The sequence below is a fragment of the Oncorhynchus nerka genome, linkage group LG27, assembly GCF_034236695.1.
Source record: "Oncorhynchus nerka isolate Pitt River linkage group LG27, Oner_Uvic_2.0, whole genome shotgun sequence".
Taxonomy (NCBI): domain Eukaryota; kingdom Metazoa; phylum Chordata; class Actinopteri; order Salmoniformes; family Salmonidae; genus Oncorhynchus; species Oncorhynchus nerka.
In genome coordinates, this window is record NC_088422.1 from 15,196,407 (window position 1) to 15,211,485 (window position 15,079).

A 15,079-nucleotide genomic window follows, 5' to 3' on the forward strand; every position below is an offset into this window, starting at 1 on the left:
GCGGTGCTCCTAGTGGCCGGGGACTTTAATGCAGGGAAACTTAAATCCGTTTTACCTCATTTCTACCAGCATGTCACATGTGTAACCAGAGGGGAAAAAAGCTCCAGACCACATTTACTCCACACACAGAGACACGTACAAAGCTCTCCCTCACCCTCCATTTGGAAAATCGGACTATAATTCTATCCTCCTGACTCCTGCTTACAAGCAAAAACTAAAGCAGGAAGTACCAGTGACTCTCAATATGGAGATGGTCAGATGATGCAGATGCTACGCTACAGGACTGTTTTGCTAGCAAAGACTGGAATATGTTACAGGATTTATCCAATGGCATTGAGCAGTACACCACCTCAGTCACCGGCTTCATCAATAAGTGCATCGACAACATCGTCCCCACAGTGACCGTACGTACATATCCCAACCAGAAGCCATTGACAGCTAGCACTGAGCTAAAGGCTAGAGCTGCCGCTTTCAAGAAGCGGGACACTAATCCATACGCTGATAAGAAATCCCGCTATGCCTTCAGACAAACCATCAAACAGGCAACGCGTCAATACAGGACTGAGATTCAAGCCTACTACACCGGCTTTGACACTTGTCGGATATGGTGCTCTCATCCATGCTTCAGTGTTGCTTGCCTCGAAGCGAGCAAAAAAAGCATTTAGCCCATCCAGTAGGCTTGAGTCAATGGGCAGCGTACGGCTGGGTTTCCCTTCGTAGTCCGTAATAGTTTGCAAGCCCTGCCACATCCGACGAGCATCAGAGCCGGTGTAGTAGGATTCAATCTTAGTCCTGTATTGATGCTTTGCCTGTTTGATGGTTCGTATAGCGGGATTTCTTATAAACATCCAGATTAGTGTCCCGCTATAAAAGCCTGGTTTAATGTTGACTGTTTCTCTTAGTAGGATCTTTGATCTTCTCATTCCAAAGAGTGTAGGAAGTTCCTAAAATTATATAAAGTTGGTGTTTAATCTGTCTAAATAGACAAATGACATGTCCTCTAGCCCATAACTAAATAACATACAGACAGCTGGGCAGACCACGTGTTAAGTCAACACTACACAGGCACACACACTTGGACGTGTTTGGCATTTGTTGTGCGTAGTTTGGCTAAACTCTAACTTGCATCCCCACAGAGTAATGCATTTCTAAAATGTGCCAGCAGATTAGTTATTTTTTTACCATGACTCTCTCCTTTCCTCGCATTCCTTCCCTCTCTCTTTCTTCCTGTCCATCATGCTTGTTAGCGAGCGGCCCAGCGTAAGACAGTGAGGCAGTTGTTACACAATATCTGAACAATAACACACAGTGACATTGTTTTTCCAGGCCGAATCCCTCACTCTCACCTGAAACCCAGGGTTTCTGATTGACACGAGAAAGACAGCAGTAGGGCAGGTTATGACTCAATCTCAGCTCAGGTCACAGGTGACATTCTACTGTATAAAACCACTGACAATGTGGGGGTGGGGGTCAGGACAGGAGGGAGGGAGGAAATCTGCCTCTGCTGGAGCTCCTAGGCCAGCTGATGGGTGTGTCCCTGACATCTGGACCAGCAGAGGAGAGCCCAGGGGGAAAGAGCACCAGGCCAAAGGTGAGAGACCTACCTCTGTGTGTGTGTGTATATGTGTGTGTTTGTGTACATTTGTGTGTGTGTGTGGAACCCTTTGCCCTATAAGTAAAATGCCTGGAACTATTCACCTCACTTTCAAACAGGTGAAACAGAGCAGAAACAGGTTTACTGTTGAGATAGATTTGCAGGCACTGACTCACTCTCAGAGTTTGGAGTGGGCTCCTGTATGGAGTCACAGTGGGTGTGTAGTGTAGAGCATGTCAGTACAGTTAACATATAATATCACTTCATTGTTTCAACATTGTCCCATTGAGACTGATTGAACCTTGTCAAACCTTCAGTATCAGCATGTTCACAAAGGAGATGTTAAACGATACAAATCACACATTTGAAGGACAACAAAAAGTTTGTTTTGCAAATATCAATCTCCTGGCAGATACAGTAAAGGACAGAGAAGTAAGACCTCTAGAACAGTGATATTCAAACTTTTTCAGCAGGGACCCCATTTTGTCGGCAGAAGTTCTGGGGACCCCATTTTTTCACCAGAAATTGTCGAAATCCAATGACAACCTTAAAATAGGTAAATTAAGATTTTTACATCAAGAAATAACCTTAAATGCATTACATTTTTATCTCTCTTAAAGAGGACCAATAAATACATTTAGACAATAAAATTGTATTGCTCTAATTCTATTTCTCAAAAATGTATTGTCCCATAGAATAATCTGTGATCTTAATTTTTGGATCCCCCCTAAAATACATTTAAAAAATAATAATAATAATAATAATTTGGTGACCCCACTGCAATTCCCCCGTGACTCTGACTTTGAATAACACTGCTCTAGAAAGACTGAATAGAAGAACAACGAAGAGGTCCCTGAAGAGGTCCCTGAAGAGGTCCCTGTGGTCGCAGTTTATTCTAACAGCGCTATACAGTAGCCCACAGACACTGAGTACATTGATTGATTCCTACACCTCATCTCTATACAGACCTCAGCAGACTGACTGACTAGGTCTGATTTAGTATGTTATTGTGACTATTGTCCTCTGAGGGACAAATTAATAGCAAGAGTTAAGACGGTGTGTGTGTCTGTGTGTGATGAGGACGCAATAATGTCCCTGTTGTTCCCCCCTAGTGTTAGCAGTGCGCTGGCTCGGCGTGTCACGAGGCAGACTTGCACAGCTTTCTCAGGGTAGTAGGTTGCGGTGGGGGGGGGCTTAGATTCAGCTCATCTCTAACAAGAACAACCACCATGAAAGCAAGCGCCCATCCACTGTGTCTGTCTGACTCAACCTTGTGTCTGTGTACGTGACCAATAAAGTTTGGTCCGTCTGTCCCGCCGTCCGTCTTGTCTGTTTCCCTCTTGAGTTTCATGTGAATAACATTGGTGGAAAACTTGCCCCTGGTTTCTCCTCTGATTATTACTACAGGCATTCCAAAAGGTCAGAGGTCACCGTCAAACAGGGGCCAGTTCAAAAGGTCATAAATGCACTGAAGGAGTTAGGATTACATTCTCAACCCACTGAGAGTTGACTGGCTGTGAGGGTCCACAGCTTTGTTAAGATCTGTGGGATGGAGTCAGGCTCTGACATATAGACGCAAATTCTGTCCACAGACATGCTGCCCAGATCAAAAGGCCACGACTGAATAAACAGATTTAAAGATATAAACCATGTGGAATGGGCCCCCTGAGTGGTGCAGTGGTCTAAGGCACTGCATCGCAGTGCTATCTGTGCCACTAGAGATCCTGGTTCGAGTCCAGGTTCTGTCGCGACCGGGAGACTGATGGGGTGGCGCACAATTGGCCAAGCGTCGTCCGGGTTAGGGGAGGGTTTGGCCGGTAAGAATGTTCTTGTCCCATCGCGCACTAGCGTCTCCTGTGGTGGCCCGGGCGCAGTGCACGCTGACACGGTCGCCAGTTGTACGGTGTTTCCTCCGACACATTGGTTCAGCTGGCTTCCGGGTTAAGTGGGCATTGTGTCAAGAAGCAGAGCGACTCGGCTGGGCTGTGTTTTGGAGGATGCACGGCTCTCGTACGGGAGTTGCAGCAATGGAACAAGACTAACTACCATGAAATTAGAGAGAAAAAGGGGTAAAAAAAATAATTTAAAAAGTGGAATAATCATACTTTTCATTGATATGGGTTGGCTATGATGCTACCCAAATGTATTTAAATGTTTTATTTAACCTTTATTTAACTAGGCAAGCCAATTAAGAGCAAATTCTTATTTACAATGATGACCTACACTGGCCAAACCCGGACGACGCTGGGCCAATACACTACATGACTAAACCTGCATTACATAGATAGACAGTACTGCAACTGCACCGCCCTGCACCGCCCGCAACCGTAGGGCTCTCCAGAGGGTGGTGCGGTCTGCCCAACGTATCACTGGGGGCAAACTACAGCACCCGATGTCACAGGAAGGCCAAAAAGATCATCGACCACCCGAGGCATGGACTGTTCACCCCGCTATCATCCAGAAGGCGAGGTCAGTACAGGTGCATCAGAAGCTGTTTTTCAGTCTCTCGGTCCCAGCTTTATCTCAAGGCCATCAGACTGTTAAACAGCCGCAACCCTACATCTTAGAGGCTGCTGCCCTATATACATAGACTTGGGATCACTGGCCACTTTAACAATGTTTAAATAATGTTTACATACTGCTTTACTCATCTGATATGTATATAATGTATTCTATTCTACCATATTTTATTAATAGCCTCTACAACATTGCTCAATCTAATATTTATATATTTCTTCATTCCATTCCTTTACTTTTAGATGTGTGTATTGTTGTGAATTGTTTTTAGATACTACTGCACTGTTAGATACTACTGCACTGTTAGATACTACTGCACTGTTAGATACTACTGCACTGTTAGATACTACTGCACTGTTAGATACTACTGCACTGTTAGATACTACTGCACTGTTAGATACTACTGCACTGTTAGATACTACTGCACTGCACTGTTAGATATTACTGCACTGCACTGTTAGATATTACTGCACTGCACTGTTAGATATTACTGCACTGTTGGAGCCAGGAACACAAGCATTTTGCTACAGCCACAATAACATGTGACCAATAAAATTAGATTTGAATTACATGCTAACCTATGCTACACAGCTAAACAACAATATTTTACTGGGACAGGGGAGAAGTAGCTCAGAGTGTAATAGTGTCTGCTGGGCAGTGGAGGCTCCTCAGATGAGAACGGAGAGGACCATCCTCCTCAGTGAATGTCATAAAAATGTCATTTTTAGATACTATACTAAATATATTCACGTCACCAAATAATTTATTAAAGCACACTGTTTTGCAATAAAGGTCCACAGCTAGCTTCAGTCCTCCTCTGGGTGCATTGACTTCAATACAAATCCTAGGAGGCTCTTGGTTCTCACCCCCTTCCATAGACTTACACACTAATTATGACAACTTCTGGAGGACATCCTCCAACCTACCAGAGCTCTTGCAGCATGAACTGACATGTTGTTCACCCAATCAAAAGGATCAGAGAATGAATCTAGAACTGAAAGCATAAGCTACAGCTAGCTAGCACTGTAGTGCATAAACTGTGGTGAGTAGTTCAGAGAGAAAGACAATAGTTGAACAGGTTAAGAAATTAATTTATAAAAAAATGAAGGAGAAGCAAGAGAGTCATTCTTCCACTTTCAGCATCACTTACTCAAATGCAGCTGGCTAGTTTAGTCACTCAAACACCCAGCTCAAACAGAGGGATGCTATGTTATGTTAACTAGCTGGCTATGACTATCCAACACAACACTGGAACTCTTCCAAGCCAAGGTAAGCTTTTGGTTTTATTCATTTATTGCCACCAGGGCAATAACGCATTAGTTATGTTGACTAGGACGTTACTTTGGCTAATATGGGGACAACGATGTAGGCTGTGTGTAGCAGTTTGGCTTGAAAGTTTTTTTCGCCTGGTCACATACAGCCGAAATGTTGTTCATTTGAAGCCCACAAACGAAGGGAAAAGGTGAGAGGAGTGCATAGAGGCTACAACGAATACAACGTGGCTGCTATGAAAGTGTTTTTGCACGATCAGGAGTGTATTCATTCCACCGATTCTGTTGAAAAACGTTTCCTAAAACGAAAGCAAATAAAACAGGGATAAAAAAAATACCTGAATTTGTCCAATAGAAACTGTTTGCAACTGTTGGACTAATGATTACACCCTAGATCAGCTAGATACATGCAAGAGTGTGCAATGCAGTGTTGAATGTGTCACTGTCTATCATCTCAAATTTCATTCAATTTCATGTATCATGTAGTAGCCTAAACCTATCGATGTTACATTGAACTGGGTGAATGGAATATGAATGACAGTCATCCAATATGCTGTAATAGAGATAAGGCCATGCTCAGGAAAAAGAACCGGTCTCCCTCATCATAAACGGCACTGACCGCCACTGCTGCTGGGATAGCTAATAGGATCCAGAGCAAGCCAGCTCCCTCCTTCCCTCCCTCCTCCCATCCCACTCTTCACACATGTGGGTTTCCTGCATGCACAGGCTGATGGGAATAACAGACCAAGCCCAGTACTGAAGCAGCCAACCTCTACCCCAGCCATGTATGAGCTCAGACAGAGAGAGGGAAGGATAGAGAGAATAGAGGGGTCAAAGAAAATGGGGATGTGGGGGGAGGAGGAGGAAGGAGTGGGAGGGGGAGAGAAAGTGAGGATGGGGAGAACAAAAGAGAAGGATAAAGGGAAGGAAAGGAAGAGAGGAGAGAAAACAACATGATGTCATAGCTGGGAAAATGTACAAGTATTTTTGTGGAAGCAATTAACAATGAGAATGAAATCTGTACATCATTACTGGAGCCAACAAAGCTAACCTCAGCACAGTCATAAACAAACAGGGAGATAACTGAGCATGCACATAGTCTTGCACACACGTGAACCGACACACAGCGGGAGAGAGAGAGCCAGTAACAACGGCAGTAGAGACTGTCGTATCTCCAACACGCTCGACCATTTCAAAGATGAACATGGCATATGCAGATGGTGCAGTACAGAGGAAAGGTCTCTGATCTGAATTATTCAGGCATTTACCATTCCCTAGTCCATCTCACCCATTTTAATGTGTGTGTGTGTGTGCGCGCGTCTGTGGAAATACTCAAACACACCACACTGTTTAGAGCTCTAAGAGCCAGACTTGGATCACAATATGCCCTGCGTTATGGTCTTCAACTGGTCAGGCCATTCCATAAGGTTTCTGTACGGTTTTGTAAGGTTTCCAAAGTTCACGTTTATACCTTTAACTTGAATGATGAGAACAGCAACTCAATGTCCTGAAAAATATTGATATTGTACAACGTTCTTTTCTTCTTTTCATTACCCCTTTTCACACCTTTCTACCACCCCTACACACAACGGCAATATGTTTCATCTCTTCCTCTTTCCAGCTCTATACCTCTCCTACAAACAATAGTGAGATTTATAGGTGTCAACAACCCCTGCATTGAGTTCAGTGGAGGGTTGAGAGATTTGTGGAGCCCACTCTCCTAACACGATATAACTTCCTGTAGATACACCTATAGTGGGGGCCAGATGGGATGTATCCGGAGGTTTCATGCTAAAATATACAGCTTACATTAGAACTCTCCATGGGATGTCTAGGGGAACCGTCTTGTTTTGATGGCATATCTGTGCTCTGGGTATGACAGAAAATCACTCCCTCCTGTTTCAAACTACATCTCTATGGTGATAACTATGGAGAGAGAATCAGAGGTTGTGCTGGGCCCTCCTAATGTGTTTTTCTCTTCTTCTTTTTTCCAGTTTTTCATCATTCCTCCTATTACCCCCCACTCCTAATCTCCCTCCAGTCTCTTGTCTCTTTTAGAGTTGTGACCTGGGCTCAGACTGCTATTTATAGCCATTAGCAAGTCAGTCAGTCTGTGTGTCTGACGCGGTGTTGGAATGGAGACCGACTGGAGTTGAATGAGGAACACAGACGTCGCTCAGCGCAGCATTCATTTCCTCTATCCAAACATGGACAAAACAGCCAGACCAGACTTTGTGCTGCTGCCTGTGAAATACACTTTCCCCCCCTTCACGTACAGTATGTGCTGCTCCAGCACAGTGACCCTGTCGCTCAACGCATTCCATTATACAGTGCTGGTGGTAGCTACGGGGTGCTTCTGTGTCTCCGCAGTCTGAGGTGATGGGGCATCAGAATAAACATCCTGACTAACTGTACCTGATGTGGTGGAATGTTCTAGACAAACCCATTCCTGTGTGTGTGGCGCAGACTAAATACGTTTTGAAGACTTAAGCAATGCATTCTGGGAGGTGTAGAAAGGTATGTGTCCGTGCGGATATGCGATTTTTCCCAAGGTGTTTCCTGTCATAACAACATAACAGCCAAGCCCTTGTCCAATAGGATTCCCACACTGACCAAAGACCATCACAACAAAAAGGCCTTTCGCTTCGGAAAGCGCTGATAGGTGAACGTCAGGACAGGGAATTTAGACTGGTGTTCATATGAAAAGCTCTCTGCGCTCATTTAAAACCCAATGGGGGACTTGACCTGATCTTAGAGAGACAGATGGAAGAGGTAGAGAGCCCATAGTGAGTACAGTTAGTCAGGTACACTACAGACAGTCAGACATCCCCTCGCAGCCGTCCACATAATGACAGATAGTCAGTGGGGGGGATGAATGAAGAGGTACATATAGGGGGACAGACACAGGGACGGACAGGGGCTAGAGGAGCTCATACAATGTAATCAGGAGCGGAGCAAGCCAAACTGCCTCAGGCCAACACAATGCAATATCCTCTCAGCTACTGGTTAGCATGTAGCATGCCATCTAACCACTACAGAGTGGAGATGGAAGACCAGGGAGGTCACTGTAGTTATTGGGAACATAATAATCAAAAGGTAGGTGATGTGCCATGTCCAGTGATGTCTGAGAATATCTCCCTGTTAGTAATGTACATGTAACTGGCGGAATAAAGGAAACACCAACAGAAAGCGTCTTAATAGGGCGTTGGGCCACCACGAGCCGGAACAGCTTCAATCAAATACACTTTTATTTGTCACATACACATGGTTAGCCTGGCATATATTCTACAAGTGTCTAGAACTCTATTGGAGGGATGAGACACCATTCTTCCACGAGAAATTCCATAATTTGGTGTTTTGTTGATGGAGGTTGAAAATGCTATCACAGGCACCTCTCCAGAATCTCCCATAAGTGTTCAATTGTGTTGAGATCTGGTGGCTGAGAAACACACACACACTTTACACTCCCTATGCCCCTTTGACACCTCTCTCTTCTGCCTGGCACAGACCTGCACTGTGGACATGTTACTGCCTGATACAGACCTGCCCTGCCCTGTGGACATGTTACTGCCTGATACAGACCTGCCCTGCCCTGTGGACATGTTACTGCCTGATACAGACCTGCCCTGCCCTGTGGACAGGTTACTGCCTGGCACAGACCTGCACTGTGGACATGTTACTGCCTGGCACAGACCTGCCCTGCCCTGCCCTGTGGACATGTTACTGCCTGGCACAGACCTGCCCTGCCCTGTGGACATGTTACTGCCTGGCACAGACCTGCACTGTGGACATGTTACTGCCTGGCACAGTACCCTTGGCCCTGTAACAACACTGTGCCAAGTCTTAATCATCACAGTTTATGGCCAAACACTCTGGGAGACAGACTAGACTACTGCACACAAGCCACATCCACTCAAAACACACATTGAAGCCTGTGTCCACTCTGCGCAATACCTAGTGTCGTATTTAATCACTGGTATTATTGGGATAATATGTGACAAGACAAGTTCCCATTTGACTTTGTATGGAAATAGACCTCTAAAGTTGAAATGGAGCATTTCCTGCATCTTTCCCATTGGTTGGGAGTTCATACAGGAAGAACAGAGGGGTGAGCCTGTGCTCTCCCCCTCAGGGAGGACTCCCCCGAGTAGCCATTACAGGCCAATAGAGATACAGTATTTGTGCAGAAGGGAAAGGAATTGTAGAAATAAAAATGGGATGGAGAAGCAGGACAGAGAGGCAATGGAGGAGAAAAGACAATCAACAGACAAAAAGGGCAAGAGGCAGAGTGCTTCAAAAAGACAAGCGGGCAATTCCACGGTAACGTGACAAGCTTTGACTCAGTTTTTTCACTTTCAATGATTTCAAAGTTTAAACAAACGATACAACTATGCACAAGGACTCAGGTCCAGCGTTATGGGAGGACCTATCGGGGGCCTGGCCCGCCCTACCGTACCTCCTTGCCTGTCCAAATAAAATATTGAAATATTGATCATTTATTTGACTGAGACGCCCAGAGCCAAACAGCGTCCCTCTGTCTCACTATGTGAAGACCATGTATCTGATGCTGTATGGCATGTCATACCATGTCTAGCCAGACAGCATCAGATACATGGGCTACATATAGTGGGGCACTGTTTCGCTCGCTAGGATGCTTTCTCTGGTGACATTTTTTAGCAGAGAGGAAGAGGCGAAGCAAAGGGGCTTACTCTCTCTCAATAAAGTCCCTGCAGCAATGTTCCAACATCAAGTGGAAAGCCTTCCCAGAAGAGTGGAGGCTGTTACAGCAGCAAAGGGGGACCAACTCCACATTAATGCCCATGATTTTGGAATGAGATACTCGACCAGCAGGTGTCCACATACTTTTGATAATGCAGTGTGTATATATATATATATATATATATATATATATATATATATATATATATATATATATATATGAAATAAATAAATGTATACTCTTAGCTTTCATTTGATATGCTCTTACGAACTTCACATGTTGGCGCTCATTGGTTCTTTTTGATGAAAATGCCCATGGCCAAGAAGAAAGAGATACGGGAAGGGGATAGAGAAAAGTTTCAAAGAAAGGATGGCTTAGGGAGAGCAGATGGAATGTCGAGGGAGGACTGGAAATGTCTGCTCTCAGCAGAACCTAGAGCCAGAGAGCCTGAAAACATGATGATCCAAATAAACATATATCTCTGCCAAGGAGGAAAGGAGAGGAGAAGGACGAAATGAGAGGATAGGAGGAAAGAAGAAGGAGTAAAGGAGAGGAAAGGAGATGGAGCGAAGGAGTAAAGGAGAGGAGAGGAGAAAAGGAGAGGAAGTAAAGGAAAGGAGAAGAAGGAAAATAGAGGAGGAATGAGAGGAGGAAAGGAGAGGAGAAGAGAAGGAGAGGAGGAAAGGAGAAGGAAAATAGAGGAGGAAGGAGAGGAGGAAATGAGAGGAGAAGAGGAGGAAGGAGAGGAGGAAAGGAGGAGAAGAAGAGGAGTGGAAAGGAAGAAGGGTGAGGGAAAGGAGAGAAGGAGGAAAGGAGGAAAGGAGAGGGGTCCCTCATCAAAAACACCCCATTTTCTTTACCTGTCAGGTTATATAAACCTGGCACAAAATAGAACTCTCAATTGAAACCAAGACTATCAGGAAGAGTTGAGCTCTCGTTAAACATTGTAGTGTCATGGACTGGGTGCTCTGAATGGAGTGTATTGTTGAGAGGACAACAGTAAATCTCCTGCTACAGGTAGTGGTTACTAATCCCAAAATAACTTTCTCTTCTAATCGCACTGAACACTCATTACTTGGTTACCACAGTCCTCACGCTGCTGTAGTCTAATCCTAACGGCCACGCATACAGTGTGTGTGTGCACGTGTATAATATTATTAAGAAATCATTATTTTGAGGGCATGCAGCAGAATATTCCAGTCTGCATGGGAAGAGAAAAATGCAGACCAATAGAAATGTGTTTCCTAGCCACCATCCAGGGTTGTCCATGTTAAGGGGATGCAGTCTACACCTCCCCTGGTGTATGTATCAGTTAACAGGAGGTGATGACAGGAGGACCAGACCAGCTCCCTCATGGCATGGGTAGCATCCCAAATTACATCCTATTTCCTATGTAGTGCACTACCTTTGACCAGGGCCCATAGGATTAGTATGTAAAGTAGTGCACTACTACAGGGTACCATTTGGGATGCTGCCATGTTTATATGGAATCAACACTACAGGAACACTAATCACAGATCACCCCAAAACGTGAGTGAAAAGCCTATTGACGTTGTGAATTGACAGTCTACAGCCCAGACTGGGCCTAGAGTGAGATTGCTGAGTTCTGTTCACAATGTACATCAATAGAGCATGTTGCCTGTTTGTACAGCACTGCAGCCAAACTTCTCAGAGGAACAGCTCTATACTCCAGGCGCTGATGATGATAGGAGTGTACCATTTGGGGCACATATGTGTGTTCAGGGGGGGGGGGGGGGGCTAGACAACACTCTGGGGGATGCTTACTGCTAAGGAGCTCTGGGAATTCAAACAAGCACTACAGCCATAGGTTGAGAGGGGTCAAAGTGCATACAGGGGTTGCATGCTGCTTTTTACAGATAGCCTCTTCCCTATGTGGGTTGCAGGGAGAGGGTACGGTGTGTTCAGAGGGGGGTACTGGTCACCCTCTCAACAGCTGATGGGACAGCGTAGGGGGCAGGGGAGTGACTGATGGCCAGACAGGCCCCTCTAAAGTAGCACTTCTCTGGGACCGCTCTGACATTTTGTCCAGGATGTCCTGCACGCACACACTCACACAGGCCTCCTTCCATTTTATACACTAAATCAATCACGCTCTCATCTATTCCCTTCTACGCACTCACTCAACTAAACAAACAACAACTTTGGCCCTTCCAGTAGGGCTGCCATGACAATGGCGCTCAAGCCCCCCTAAGAACAAATAAGACAGAAAAGACAAACTTAGTGTCCCAGTGTAAAGCCAAGGCTCCCACAGAAACACACAGCTAGCTAGCCAGCTAGCTAGCCAGCCCTCAATTTGTTATGGTATCACTGTCTGTTTTGTTACCACTACAGTGCTAAATCACTTAGCACGTTATCATACTCAGCTCTGACGCTACTAAACACTGCCCGACTGCTCTGAGCTGAGAAAAGCGAAGAGGGAGATAGAGAGGGAGGGAGAGGGTGAAGTAGAGGGGTGTGCCTGATGATTTCATAACACTATAATTATTGAACATCATAGGTATTATCCGTCAAACATTGTGGAGAGATTAAATGCTGTCAAATGGGGCTAGCTCTGGTTTGGCACAAGCACAAAGAACACTCCAGTCAAGTAAACACTCCGGAATACAAGAAGGAGACCTTCCAGGTTTCAGCACACCTCGTCTCAGCTAGAACCCCTCACAACACTCCATTCAAAGTCTTCACTCTACGTAACATTGTTTGACACGTGATGAGCCAATGTGGGCCAGTTCACTGACACAAAACACTAAAGGGAGGTGTATGCTGCCTCATACAGCAACTGGCTAACAAAAAGAAGGATTTGAGTCAGCAGCGGTGAGCAACTTTTCAGGTCATATCTGAACTGGAATCCTGTTGCTTTGAGTCAGAGCAGCAGAAATATCTCCAGGAGATAGAGAGGTCTGGCTGAGGCTTGACTGTACGAGCATCATTTCTACACTGAGCCTCAGCCCATGCAGCAGCAGGGCATTTCCATTTAAAAGGAGCCATGAGTACCAATATGCGAAGTTCATAGGAGCAAATTGGGTGTCAAATGAAAGCCAATAGAAAAAAAGACTTCACCTCAGCCTCCTATTTATAAGACCCCAACTTTCCTTTAGTTCTTATTGGTCAAGGTCATGCCAGTCAGTATTATGTTAGCCTATCAGCAATCAGTATTCCTGGGAAGTTCAGTGTAGGACCCCAGCACGAGTAGGGCAGATGTCAGAAAGATACTTTCAGTCAGAAAACGTGCTTTCACCATCCTGACAGCATTTCATGTTTTCCCTCCTAATAAACACTTTTGCTCCTGTGGTCCCAATACATTCGCTGTTCTGATGTTTTATAGTGAGTCTAAAAGTAAGTTCCATAAGATGTCTTGTTGTTTTCGGAGCCCCATTGTTGTTTGTAATGACCATTTATGTTGAGCTTGTTAACTAGCTCATGCTCCCGCTATCATTAGCGTCTGTCATTCAGAATGCATTGGTATTTAGCATGCCTATTAGCAGTGGCCATTTGTTAGCATTTCTCTTTCGTGGTGCTATTTTCTGTGATCTGTGTATAATCGTTCATGCTATGCTGGTCATGTTCGCATAAAACCCTGATTTTACAAGAATTCTGTAACCAACTTTGCATCTGTATAATTCTTCCAGTAAATGTGTTTGCGTAAATTGTTAAAAGTAGTCATTGTGTATAGAGTTGTATGGTTTTTCAACTTTGAAATCAATGGCTTTTGATTGGCAAACATTTTAAAGTGAAACATGTGAGTCTAAGCGGAATTCTGTTACCATGGTATTGCTCAGCAGCACAGTGGAAATGCACAGTCTGCTTTATGGCATTATACAGTGTTTCCATTCCCACAAGAGAAATGGATGGAGGCCGTGTGTGTGTGTGTGTGTGTGTGTGTGTGTGTACAAGCATGTGTCTATGTACTGGGCCTTCAGAAAGTATTCAGAGCCCTTGACTTTTTCCACATTTTGCATTGCGTTACAGCCTAAATGTAAAATTAATACAAATGAGATTTTTTTTGTAACTGGCCTACACATAATACTGCATAATGTCAATGTGGAATTGTGTTTTTCGATAGTTTTACAAATTCATAAAAATTAAAGGCTGAAATGACTTGAGTCAATAAGTTTTCAACCCCTTTGTTATGGTTATGGCAAGCCTTAATAAGGAGTAAATATGTGCTTAACAAGTCACTGTGCAATAATAGTGTTTAACATGATTTTTGAATGACTACCTCATCTCTGTACCCCAAACATACAGATAATTGTAAGATCCCTCCGTTGAGCAGTGAATTTCAAACATGGAAAACCTCCCTGGTCTTTGTGGTTGAATCTAATGCCTCACAAAAGGCACCTATTGGTAGATGGGTAAGATAAAAATGTGACATTGAATATCCCTTTGAGCATGGTAAAGTTTTAATTACACTTTGGATGGTGCATCAATACACCCAGTCACTACAAAGATACAGGCGTCCTTCCTAACTCAGCATGCAGAGAGGAAAGAAACCGCTCAGGGACTTCACCAGGAGGCCAACGGTGACTAAAACAGTTAGAGTTTAATGGCTGTGATAAGAGAAAACTGAGGATGGATCAACAACATTTTAGTTACTCCACAATATTAACCTAATTGAAAGAGTGAAAAGAAGGAAGCCTGTACAGAATACAAATATTCCAAAACATGCATCCTGTTAGCAACAAGGCGCTAAAGTAATAATGCAAAAAAATGTGGCAAAGCAATTAATTTTCTGTCCTAAATAAGAAGTGTTATGTTTGGGGCAAATACATTACTGAGTACCACACTCCATATTTCCATAGTGGCATAGTAGTAGCTACATCATGTTGGTAGCATAGTGGTAGCTACATCATAGTGGTAGCTACATCATGTTATGGGTATTCTTGTAATTGTTAAGGACTGGAGAGTTTTTTTAGGACAAAAAATAAACTGAATGGAGCCAAGCACAGGCAAAATCCTAGA

The 15,079-nt window shown here is 44.2% G+C and overlaps 1 protein-coding gene across 2 annotated transcripts in view; it reads right to left on the bottom strand.

The window, feature by feature from the left end:
* The window catches only part of si:dkey-40c11.2 (drebrin-like protein B), a 44,886-nt gene that overhangs the window by 22,273 nt on the left and 7,534 nt on the right, over positions 1 to 15,079 (bottom strand). The window lies entirely within an intron of this gene.